General features: G+C 38.0%; 1 pseudogene; it reads left to right on the top strand.

Annotated features, from left to right (window-relative positions):
• The first annotated feature begins 871 nt into the window (after positions 1–871).
• Positions 872–6,524, top strand: LOC127185291 (alpha-enolase-like; annotated as a pseudogene).
• The last annotated feature ends 7,019 nt before the right edge of the window (positions 6,525–13,543 follow it).

Here is a 13,543-nt window from a genome sequence, read left to right as displayed (position 1 = left end):
CATTTTGAGACTCATTTATGTAGAGTTCAATAAAATTTCAACCTGTTTACTTTGTAACATTTTAATTATGCCTCCAACCCACAGGAAAAAAGACTTAAATTCATATAGCTTCAATGTACTTACCACCTTAGGTATATATTAGGTGAGGAAAATGTTAGATATATAGTTATTTGAGAATTTGGCATTCAATTAATTATTTCCATGTGTGTCAGTGGTCATGTAATTCCAGATTTAAGAAATCTGGTTGTCTTTATTTTACAATAAACAGTAGTCAGGTACACCTGTTATTATTCTATAATTTATTTCTATATCTTTGCAGTCATCATTTATATAAGCATTCACTGATACACTATGGAATAATTCAAACAAACAGGCAGCAACTCTAAGATTATCTAAAAGATTTAACAACCCTAAATTTATCTAAAATGGTGATAATTACCCTCCATAATGGTGTTATTTATCTTTCCTTATACTCCTTGCTCTTTCCTGTCCTCCATTCTCACATCTCAGTTTTATCCTTCCTGTTCCTTTGTTCCCCTTTAACACTTTATAGCAGTGCATTTTATCTCTTCTCCATTGAATGCCCTTGAAATCAGAAAGCCACTGATCCCTTTAATGTGTGATTTGGTATAGCCTTAGACATACAAACTTTTATTTTCTCTCTGTCATGAATTTCATCTAACTCTCCCAACAAATGGATCTTTTTTTTTTTTTTTTTTTTTTTTTTTTTCGAAACAGGGTTTCTCTGGGTGTAGCCTTGGCTGTCCTAGATTCACTTTGTAGACCAGGTTGGCCTTGAACTCACAGAGATCCGCCTGCCTCTGCCTTCCAAGTGCTGGGATTAAAGACATGTGCCACTAAACCTGTTGACAAATGGATTTTTGAGAATAGCTCAGGAACAAGGGTGGGTTCGTCTCTCCTTCAGTATCTGCAGAAACTCTGTTTCTTTCCTGCACAACAATCCAATGGCCATGTCTATTTTCAAGATCCATACCAGAGTGATTTATTGTTGTGGGAATTCCACTGTTGAGGTTGTTCTCTACACCTCCAAAGGTCTCTTCTGAGCTGCTGTGCCCAGCAGTGCCTCCACTGTTGTCTGTGCAGCTCTAGAGCAGAAGCAATGCATGGATCTCAAAGGCTGTAGAGCACATCAATAAAACTATTGTACCTGCTCTGGTTAGCAAAAGAACTGAATGCCGTGGAACAAACGAAGATGGACAAACTGATGATTGAGGTAGATTGCACTGAAAATAGATCAAAGTTTGATGCAAATGCAATCCTGGGAGTGTCCCTGACTGTCTGCAATACTACTGCCTTGGAAAAGGTTGCCCCTGTATCATCATCATATCACTGACTTGGCTGGCAATCCTGAAGTCAGCCTGCTGGTCCCACCTTTCAATGTAATCAACGAAGGTGCTCATGCTAACAACAAGTTGACCATATGAAAGTACATGATCCTTCCTGTGTGGGCTTCCTGTTTCCATAAAGCCATGCTCATTGGAGCAGGGGTCAAGAATGTCATCAAGGGAGATCCAATATGGCGGCACTGAACACACACCTTGTCTGATCAGCAGGACAGCAGTAACTGCACAGCAACCTAAGGAGCAAACTGAAAACTACAAAATACCAGTTCTGGTGATGCCCAGGTGAGAGGGGTTCACACTGTGTGGAGCATGGTTGGATCCAGCCTCCAGCCACTGGGCTAATCCTCAGAAAAATCCCTGAATCTCTGCAGGTGTGTGCACAGTCTTCAAAGTCTAGCCACTCACCTGACCTCTGTATATCAGGTTGAACTGGTGACTACAAAACACCAGTGTCTGGGTTTTCTAGTCCAGAGGACACCCCATGGTCTGAAACACAAGTGGATCCAGCATCAGGTCACCAATCCAATCCATGGAAAGCTCCCAGGTCCACATAGGGACAGCTCTGGGATCCAAGGTCTAGACACACACCTGGCAGTGTGCATAGCAATTACACTCGGTTTCTCAGAAGCAAGTATGAGCTACAAAACACCAGTGTCTGAATCTCTCTGCCGAGAGGAAACACTACAGTGTGGAACACAGGTAGATCTGACTTTAGGTCACCCGGTTGGTCCACAGAAAGTTCTCAGGTCTGATCTCAACTCACCTGCATGATCCACCTGAAGAGTTCTCTGATCCTCACAGGTGAGGGTCTCAACCTATTGATACTCACCTATGAGCTACTCTCAACAGCCAGTGGAGACACCAGAAACTACCACCTGGCTAGAGACAGCGAGATGGCTAAAGAACAGCATAAAAAGCACAAACAAAACAAGGTAAAAATAAATGGCATCTCCAGAACCCAGTTAGCTCAAAGCAATCAGCCCTGGAAACTCTAAAACAACTGAAACACAAGAAAATTACCTCAAATCTTTCCTTATGGAGATAATGGAGGAAATGAATAAAATCGATAACAAATACAGGAAGATAAAGCCAAACAGATTGAGGAGCTTAGAGAGGCCATGACAGAGGCTTATAAAGTAGAAATGAAGTCACTGGACAAAATTCAGCAAAATGCAAACAATCCAGTGAAGAAAAGCAATAAAATGGTTCAAGATCTGAAGATGAAAGTTGAAACAATTATAAAATCATGAAACATTAAATCTAAAAAATTCCTGACAAAAAAACCAAGAAATCAAGAAAAACCATGAAAAGATGAAACCTAAAGATAATAGGAATTGAGGAGTGAGAAGACAGCTGGCTCCAAGGCCCAGAAAATATTTTCAACAAAATCATAGGAAAAAATTCCCCCAATTTAAAGAAAGAAATGCCTATAAACATACAAGTGGCCTACAGAAGACAAAATAGAGTAGAACAGAAAAGAAAATTCTCTCACCACATAATAATCAAAACACTAAATGTATAGAACAAAAAAAATATTAAAAGCACCAAAGGGAAAAGGCCAACTAACATACAATGGCAAACGTATCAGAATAACACTTGTCTTCTCAGCAGAGACCATAAAAGTCAGAAGGGCCTGGGCAGAGGTCTTGCAAACCCTAAGAGACCATAGATGCCAGACCAGACTACTCTGCCTAGCAAAACATATAATAAACATAGAGAAAACAAGATATTCCACAACAAAACCAAATTTAAACAATATCTATCCATAAATTCAGCCCTACAAAAGACACTAGAAGGGAAATTCCAACCCAAAGAGGCTAATTACTCCCAGGAAAACACAGAAATGGATAACTTCACTTTAGCAAAACAAAAATTAGAAAAGCATACAAACACACTACCACAACCAACATCAAAATAAAAGGACCTAACAGTCACTGGTTATTAATCTCTCTCAACATCAATGGTCTCAACACTCCATAAAGACACGCAGACTAACAGAAAGGATGTGTAAACAGGACTCAACATTCTGCTGCATACAAGAAACACACTTCACCCACAAAGATAGATATTAGCTGAAAGTAAAGGGCTAGAAAAGATATTCCAAGCAAATAGACACAAGAAGTAAGCTAGAGTGGATGTTCTAATATCTAATAGCATAGACTTTCAGCCAGAACTAATCAAATGAGATGAGAAAGGATACTTAATACTCATCAAAGGAAAATTCAACCAAGATAACATCACGATTCTGAACATCTATGGTACAAATATAAGGGCACCCACATTCGTAAAAGAAACATTAATAAAGCTTAAACCACACATAGATATGTACAAATTAATAGTGGGAGACTTCAACACTCCCCTCTCACCAATGTATAGGTCAATGAAATAGAAGCTAAATGGAGAAATAATGACACTAACAGATGTCATGAATCAAATAGACCTAATCAATATCAACAGAAATTTTTACCCAAACATGAAAGAATATGTCTTCTCAGCACCTCACAGAAATGTCTCCCAAATTGACCATATAGTATGTCACAAAGAAAGCCTCAACAGATACAAGAAGATTGAAATAATACCTTGTATCCTATCAGATCACCATGAACTAAAGCTGGACTTCAACAACAACAGAAATAACAAAAAGCCTACACACACATGTAAACTGAACAACTCTCTACCCAATAACAACTGGGTCAGGGAAGAAATAAAGAAATTAGGGATGCCTACATTTCAATAAAACTGAAGGTGAAACATACCCAAATTTATGGGACACAATGAAAGAAGTGCAAAGAAGAAAGTTCATAGAACTAAGTGCCTTCATAAAGAGATTGGAAACATCTCATACAGGCAACTTAACAACAGATATAGAAGCCCTAGAAAAAAAAGAAGCAGAAAGAGGGGGAAATTGCTGGATATAATCAAACTTAGGGCTGAAGTCAATAAATTAAAAACAAGGAGAATAATACAAAGAATCAATGAAACCAAGACCTGTTTTTTTGAGAAAAATCAACAAGGTAGACAAACCCTTAGCCAAACTAACTAAAAGACACTATCCAAATTAACAAAAAGGGAGCCACAACAACAAACATCAAGGAAATCCAAAGAATCACCAGATCTTACTTCAAAAGCATATATGCCATACTATTTGAAAATCTGAATGAAACGGAGTATTCTCTTGATAGACTACACGTACCAAAGTTGAATCAAGATCAGGTAAACAAATTAAATTGTCCTATATCTCCTATGGAAATAGAAGCAGACATTAAGTCTCCCAACCAAAAAAAAAAAAAAAAAAGTACATGGCCAGATGGTTTCAGCACAGACTTCTACCAGACCTTCAAAGGTGAGCTAATATCAATGCTCTTAAAACTATTCCACAAAATACAAACACAAGGAACATTAGCAAACTTATTCTATGAGGCCACAATCATCTTGATACCTAAACCACACAAAGGTCCAACAAAGAAAATTTCAGACCCTTATGAACATTGATGCAAAAAAGTACTCAATAAAGTACATGCAAACAGAATCCATGAATTTATACAGACACTTTGGAAATCAGTCTGACTCTTTCTCAGAAAATTAGAACTAGTGCTACCTCAAGACCCAGCTATATCACTCCTGGGCATATACCCAAAGGATGCTCTACCACATGCTCAACTATGTTCATTGTAACCTTTTTCTTAATAGCCAGAATCTGGAAACAGCCTAGATGTTCCTCAACGGAAGAATGGATAAAGAAACTGTGGTATATTTATGCAATGGAATGCTACTCAGCTATTAAAAACAAGAAAATCTTGAAATTTGCAAGCAAATGGCTAGAACTAGAAATGATCATCCTGAATGCTGTAACCCAGACCCAGAAAGATGTCATTACATATATTCATTTATAAGTGGACATTAGCCCAACATACATATCCTCTTAGAGACTCCACCCAGCAGAGGATTGGGACAGATGCTGGGACTCATTGTTGGACTCCGGACAGAGGATTGAGAGTGGTGTGGAAGAATGAGCTGATGGAAGGACGCAGAGGGTTTAGGACCTCCCCAAAAGAAGACTATAAAGGCCAGTGGATCTGGACCCAGAGGGACCTGCACAAACTGTTGCGCCATCCAAGGACAATATATGCAGTAAACCTATATCCCCCTATTCAGATATAGCCAGCTCATTCTCCACAGATGTGTGGAGAGCTGGCACTGCCTGTGACATGAACTCTGGTGCCCCTGATTTGACCACTTCTCTTTTGTGGGAAAGCATGGCGGCATACAGAGGAAGGGGAAGCAGGCTATCCAGATGAGACCTGATAGGCTGTGATAATATGGTGGGGGAGGAGTTCCCCTTCTGTCAGAGGTCTAGGGGAGGGAAATAGAGCAGGAGAGAGAGGGGGAGTGAGAACCAGAAGACACAGTGAGGGGATACCAATCGGGATGTAATCTGAATAAATTATAATAATTTTTTTAATTTAAAAATGTCACCAAGAAATATGGGAAGGATGCCATAATGTTGGTGATAAGGTTGTGTTTGTGCCTAAGATCCCTAAGAATGAAGAAGTGCTGGGACTGCCAAAGACCAAAATTTTGGAGGCCAGCTACATTGGCATGGATGTAGCTGCCTTGGAGTTCTACAGATCTGGCAAGTATGAACTGAACTTCAAGTCTCTTGATTACTCCAGTAGGTACATCACACCCAGTCATCTGGCTGACCTGTATAATTCCTTTATCCAGGAGTATCCAGTGGAGTCTATCAAAGAGCCCTTTCATAAGGACATAGTTTGGCAGAAGTTCACTGCCAGTGCAGGCATCTAGGTGGTTTGGGATGAGCTTACATTACCTAACCCTAAAGCGATTGCCAAGGCTGTTAGCAAAGAGTCTTGCAACTCCCTCCTGCTCCAAGTGAACCATATTTGCTCTGTGATCCAGTCTCTGGAGGCATGTAAGCTGGCTCAGTCCAATGGCTGGGGCATCATGGTATCCTATCATTCTGGTGAAACCGAGGACACTTTCATCACTGACTTGAGGGTGGGGCTTTGCATGGGACAGATCAAGAAAGGTGCCCCTTGCAGATCTGAGCACCTGGACAAGTACAATCAGCTCCTTAGAATCAAGAAAGAGCTAGGCAGTTTGCCTAACAGCTCCTTCAGGAAACCTCTGACCAAGTAAAGCATGGCTTGGAGATCCCTGGAGCCATCAGCTGCTTATACCATTCGTGTCTCTGATGTCATCGAGGGTGACCAAAAGATGGCCCAGCGTTTTTATTTCCCCTGTTTCTGCTTCCTTTAGACTTCCGAAGCCACATCTGACCACCTGGAGCACTGCTGGAAACCCCAGCTTGTAATCATGTGATTGGTCTGTATCATTTTTTTCTGTCACCTCGCTTCCCGGCTCATGTCCAGTATAATCTCTAGGGTAGTGTTTCCATATATAGTGGTTCTATATACAAAATAAAAACCTCTATGGCACATAACAAAAAATGGTTTCTTAAGAGTTTTATGGTTTGTTAGATTCCTTTATTGGGTTTCTATTCAGTTATTGATAATATATCTTGAGTATTCTCTGTCTCTCAAATAAGAAGCTGAACATTGATTAGTGATTTTCTTGGCTATCAATTAAGGAAAAGGTAGATGGAATTGCTGGTGTAGGTCTAATGACCCTGTCTGGAGAGGTAGGTCCTCATGTAATGGAAATGGATGTAGTTGGCCATAGGAGTTAAGTATCTCCCTACAGAAGGGATAAGGTACATGCAGCTGGCATGGGTGGAGCTGGCTGCAGGCTATGGTGTTCAGGAGATGGGGTTCTAGATTCTACCAGCTAGGAATGGAAAGAAACCAGATCACTTGGTGAGGATAAGTGGTAATAACAGTGTGAGGTTGGGCTTTCTACGTAAAGAGGTTGTTCAGAAAGGGGCACAAGAAGGCAGGATCCAAAGAACTCGGGCATTAAGATCAACAATTAATAAGTGGCACTTCATGAAACAAAATAGTGGCTGTACAGAAAAAAAAAACACCATTATCTTAGTGATGAGGCAGTCTATTGAATGGGAAAAAAAACCTTACCAGTTATACACTTGACAGTGGGTTAGTAACTATAATATAAAAAGAACTAAAAAAAAAAAAAAAAAAAAAAAAAAAAAAAAAAAAGGAAACAACAAGAAAACAAATAACCCGTATGAAAAATTGGGTTATAGAACTAGAGAGTTCAGAAAAGATGAAACACAAAAGGCTGAGAAATATTTTGATTTTTTTATGTTCTTTATTTTATTTTATTAATTCATTCATGTTACATCTCAATGGTTATTCCATCCCTTGTATCCTCCCATTCCTCCCTCCCTCCCATTTTCCCATTACTCCCCTCCCCTATGACTGTGACTGAGGAGGATTACCTCCCCCTGTATATGCTCATAGAGTATCAAGTCTCTTCTTGGTAGCCTGTCTGGTGGCACTCAGAGGAAGGATAGCAGGCTACCAAGAAGAGAAACATTTTTAAATGTTCAATATCATTAGCCATTAGGAAAATGTAAGTTAAAAGTACTTTGAGTTTTCACTTCATCAAAGTCAGGATATCTAAGGGGAAAAAAGATGGCAAAAGATGGCCCAGGTGTGGGGAAAGGAGGGTGCTCATCACTAATGGGACTGCAAACTGGCATATCCACTATAGAAATCAGTGTAAAGATTCCTCAAAAGGCCCAAATACATGATTCATCTATACCACTCTTATGCATACACCCAAAGGAGTCCAGGTCCTGCTGTAGAGACACTTGCTTGTCCACGCTCATTGCTGTTCTATTCACAATATCTATGGAATGAAATGAGTCTGGAGGTCTATCAACTAATGAAAGGATAGTAAATCTGTTGTATATTTACCTATTTGACTGTTATTCAGCAATTAAGAAAAATAAAGTTGTGAAATTTCAAGTAAATGAATAGAGCTGGAAATAATTATTCTAAGTGAGGTAACTGTGACCCATAAATACAACCAACACATGTTTTCTTTCATATTTGTGTTTTTCACTAAGAATACCCATAGAAGTCAAGAAATTATTATTAAAGGGCTATTGAGAAAGGCTTTCAAGGGAGAGGAGATAGAATGAACTATTATAAAATGTTAAAAGGGAATAATGGAACAGGCAGTGTTCATCTTGGGATAAGAAATAGAGGTTAGGACATGTGTGTATGCGTATATGTATATATGTATGTATGTATATATGTATGTGTGTATGTATGTCAACAACTATAAAAGAAGTAACTCATAACTATCATTGAGCTTTTTATTCGTTATCCTCTAGTAAGGATATTGTTGCCCTGTTATGAGCGTTCTCTCTCTCTCTCTCTCTCTCTCTCTCTCTCTCTCTCTCTCTCTCTCTCTCTCTCTCTCAAGATCAATACTAGGGGATAATTGTTGGACACTGAGTTCTTGGTCATTGTTCTTGGTTACCTTCCAGAAATTAAAGGCAAGAACATGTTGCTTAACATATCACATGCTTGAATAATAGAACATGGAGACACCAAGCTGGTACTGACATGAAAACTTCACCACTACTGGCTAGATTCATAGTGCTAAATGGTGCTATATAAGCTACCAGAAAGAGAAGTAATGAGCATTCTTACCCAACTGTGAACTACAATAATGATTGGTTGGGGAAGACATGCCTGCTGATGTAATGTAGATATAATCATCATGGGAGAAACCACCAACTTTCTAGCTGGATTTGAGGCCTGCCCTGGGAAAACCCACACTTGGCACTGTTATCAGGTTGAGAACCTATAGCTATATAGGTCTTAGGCACAAGAGGTGAGCCTACTATTAAGCTGTTAAATGGTTAAGCTGATAATGGAATAAACTGACTCCTGATAACTTATTGTTATACTCATAGATTAATACATCTCCAAACCATCATCAGAGAACTACAACTGGTCAACAAGCATAGAATAACAGATGGTAGAATTCTTAGCACTAAAGGAAACATATATACCACAAATGCCCATTCAGAGACTCAGGAATCATAGTAGAAGTTGAGGGATGGGAGAAGAGTAAAAGAACCTAGAGTAGTTGATTACAAGGGAACATTATCTTCTACACACAGCAGGGCAGCTTCACATACAAACTCACAGTAGTTTCAACACACACACACACACACACACACACACACACACACACACACACACCTATGCAAGCAAGCCTTAGTCAAATCAGATCCTATCATGGAGAGGAGAGTTGGGAACACAATTAATCCAGAAGCCAGAGAACTATAGTTAATTGCTAGCTTCTTGAAGAGGGAGAAAAGTTTTCTCTAAGAATGTAGTCTCTGAGAAATTGACAACTCTTTAGTGAAACACCACAGAATCAAGCATATTTTGGCAGCACAAATTGGTCTTGATGTTTTTTATTTTTTGACACCAAGTTGGGTGGGTAAGAAAGGGGAGTAAGTCAGAGAAGAGTTGAAGTGTGTGAATATGATAAAACACACTGTATTATATTATCAAAGAAATATTTGAATTTCTCCCTGTTTAAGTGGATTTCATATTTCTTCAAACATACAAAGATTACCCAGCACTTTCATCCATTAATAATTCCAGTGCTTTATTTGAGCTAATAGACAGTCTTTTTTGATAATAGATGCATGCCATTTGCTCCATAGATTATTCTGTCATGTGTCATGTCAGTAATATATAAATGCTACCACTGTGGGCAGGTGCCTGATTCTATATCTCCTCTTTCTTGTTATAGCCATTCTTACTATATTAGGAACAGCTCAAGAAAAAAAATCTTTCTTCTTTTAAGAAATATACAACTAGAAAGAATAGGTTCAGCAACTTGAATTTGACTTCCAGATGACCAACATTGCATACATATTGAAATACAATCCATTAAATATAAACATATTCACATACAGAAGACATGTGTACTATAATAGTAATATTGGTTATTAAACACCTAACTTACTGGTTAAGAATATAATTTGTTTTATCATGACATATCAGCAGCAGAGTACACCATGTTCAATTTATGCAGTTATTTTTCTCATGATTTATTTATTCATTTTTTTATTCTGTATCCCTATATGCATATACCAAATTTTGTTCACTTATGTCTATTTACCCTTTCTCATTCCCCCTATTTCCTGATGGGGCCTTCTATTTCCTAAAACTCATTTACAACTTTGCATGTTGTTTATAACTTAAAAATCTTGAAGTTTAAAACTTCAAGCACTAGATATATCTCCTAAAAGTGATTATATATCAATATTGCTGCTTGAGTAATATAATTCTGAGAACAGCCCTCTAGAATAAAAGAAAAAAGTGCCTACACTTTTCATTCCGAAGACTGTACCATTCTAATATGTCTCCAACCACAGACTTGTTGACCAATGAGTAAACACTTGCCTAATATTATTTAACTTTCTCATGCTCAGTATAGTTTTCCATCTCATAAAATGTGATATTCTTTCTCAACATACAACTATTATTCTAATTATTGTGTCTATGCAGAAAGGCCAGTGTGGGGTGGGTCAATTGTGTGTATGTACACACACACAAGGAAACACACACACACACACACACACACATACACACATATATTATCTAATGTTGAAAATGTTTATATAATCATTACATACATTTAATTTCAAATATAAGTAAAGGTCATGTACCCTAAGTTTTTAGTTTAAAGACTATGAAATGAACATCTCACACAAATAGAGACAAAACTACAATAAATGATTTAAGTGCTCCTCTTTGATTTAAGAGGATGGAAAATCAACAATAAATGTAGACAGTATTATAATACAATGTTTTTACAAGTCAAAAATATTGACTGGACACAATATCTAAATAGCAATTAAAAAGTAGGATAATTATGAAGTTTAGTTTTGCCTTGGCTCTAATATTACTACAAAGGGCAAAATTAAAATAACACACTTTACTGAGTCCTCTAGTAAACAAATCCTTTCATATGATGTAAGGCTACATTGTTCTATTGCTATAGCTTCTCAGTACCTGGTAGATTACTATATAGATCAGCAAACATGCAACAAGCAGGTTGCTGATGGAGACTCTAAGTATCTGCCTGGTTACCTTTGAGTGAAATAGTAATCTTTTGGGGAAAGGATGCTGGAACAAAAATTAAAATAATATTTTAGTACCTACTGTTTTTTCCAGTGCTGTTAGAAGCTTTTAATCAGGTCTTCTGCAGATGCTGTGATAATAGGGCTGATTAATTCATTCATGCCTGAAAAAAAAAACATAAAATAATAAACAAATGCAGCACGGAAAACTTGGAAGTTCTTAGCAGCTATGCAAAATGAGACACCAAAATTGATTACCAGAGGCAAAAGAGAATGAGTAGACAGTTATATCTAGCCCTTAGTGGCTGCAAGGTAGAGTGTGTAGCTTTCGTTTTACCATCTGACATCTCTTTTGACCTGGCAGCCTTTGAAGAGTGTGAGAGAAGATAGGAATGCCACTGGCAGGGTTCACAAGTCACTCCCTGGTCACAGGGTGCTCTCAACTTTGATGAGTTATCCTAGAAAAATCCCACAGTCTCTAGTCAAACTCACAGCATGATTGGAAGGAAGCAGCATTCTTTTCGTATGTCAGCAGTCTTTTGAGAGGTTCTCCTGACTGCCGTTGTCTCATTTCTCAAAAAATACACAAGCAAGGAGACTCAGCTCGTCATTGGTTGTGAGTATAGCTGTTGCTAGTAGTAAAATTTCATTACAAAGCTGCTGCATGTGTATTCTTGTCATGGCTGTAGGTTGCTTCTTCGTAGGGTGAGTATAGACACCAATGACTACACCTCAGCTTTCTGCGTTGCACTTTAGCTAGTGACTCCTGCTCAGCCAAGTCTGAAATACCCAATTATAATCCAGTCCTTATAGGCTCTGTGTTTCCAGGAATATCCTAATAAAGTGAAAATACTACAAGGATTTGTTAGACATTATACTTTTAACTGCAACAAATGGCACAAACAAAATTGTATTTAGAAAGTCAAGAGGATAAGATATAAAGAGGTACTTAGTAAAAAGAGTAAACTAAAAGAACACAGAGGGAGACAATGATGCCCAGGCTAGTAGTAGATTTACCTGCCAGCCATCAAATTACATCATAAGTGTTGGGAAGGATCTTGCAATTGGGAGGAGAAGGCGTGAAAAATAGTAGAAAAGCAAAGAATGTGATAGTTTTCACCTAACCCAAAGTTGAATAAAAGGACCCCCCCCCCAAGAGGATGAGTAATAAGAAGGCATCTCCAGAGGCCTCAGAAGTCAGTTATCTGTCATAGGAAATAGGTAAGAAAACTCACATATCTGCTCCACTAAGCTAAGCAGAGTTGGTTTGCCCTTTTTTTTTTTTTTTTTTTTTTTTTTTTTTCATAACAAACTGTAACGAGAGATCGGAGCTTTTGTTGGTTTCTAACTTCCTGTTCATCTACTGGGAAGCTATGTTTTTATTTTAAAAGTCAAACTTACTACAATTTCAGGAGTGACTTTAAACTGATGCCCTAATGATAGAACTGAAGGCAGTCTCCAAGACCTTCATGGAAAGCAGGCAGGTATTTTCTCCACAAAGTTACTTATGGGAGTGAGTAACTTATGGGAATCCATATGGATTTAGGCACATGTCCACGGAAATATAGATGATAGACAGTTCAGTGCCTTGCATCATAAACAAAAGCTTCCCAGGAAGGCTGTACAAATTGAGCCAGTTCACATATAGGCAGCACTCAGGATCACATGAGGCTTACATTGCTCTGCCTGATGGTGATATGGATAATAAATCAGGAAATATTATTGTGATTTCTCATTTACTATCAAAATAGATTAAGAAGTTTAACATTACACTTTATTAATCCTTTATTAAAACTTTGCTGGTAGTGTGTTAAAATCTATTGATGCTTTAAAAACATAACTGAGAGAGTTATTTTAAAGGACTCATTCTCTGCTTTCTAATAAGCTAATGGCAGAGTCAGGGCTGGAACTTGTCTTAATGCAAAAGTCCATGTTCTTTTCTTCATCTCATGTGTTTTTCTCACTATACATTATCTGTGTGTAGATATTCCTCTTTCTCTCCTATAGTAAAATGATTTATGTAAGGTTTACATTATTGAGATATTAATTCTGTAAATCAAACAAGCACATAAAAACCATTAATACTCAGTGTCCCTCGACTTTCTTCAATATCCTGGAA

The sequence above is a fragment of the Acomys russatus genome, chromosome X, assembly GCF_903995435.1.
Source record: "Acomys russatus chromosome X, mAcoRus1.1, whole genome shotgun sequence".
NCBI classification, from domain to species: Eukaryota; Metazoa; Chordata; class Mammalia; order Rodentia; family Muridae; genus Acomys; species Acomys russatus.
Note: the sequence above shows the minus strand (reverse complement) of the source record. Positions and strands in the feature narration are given on the sequence as shown.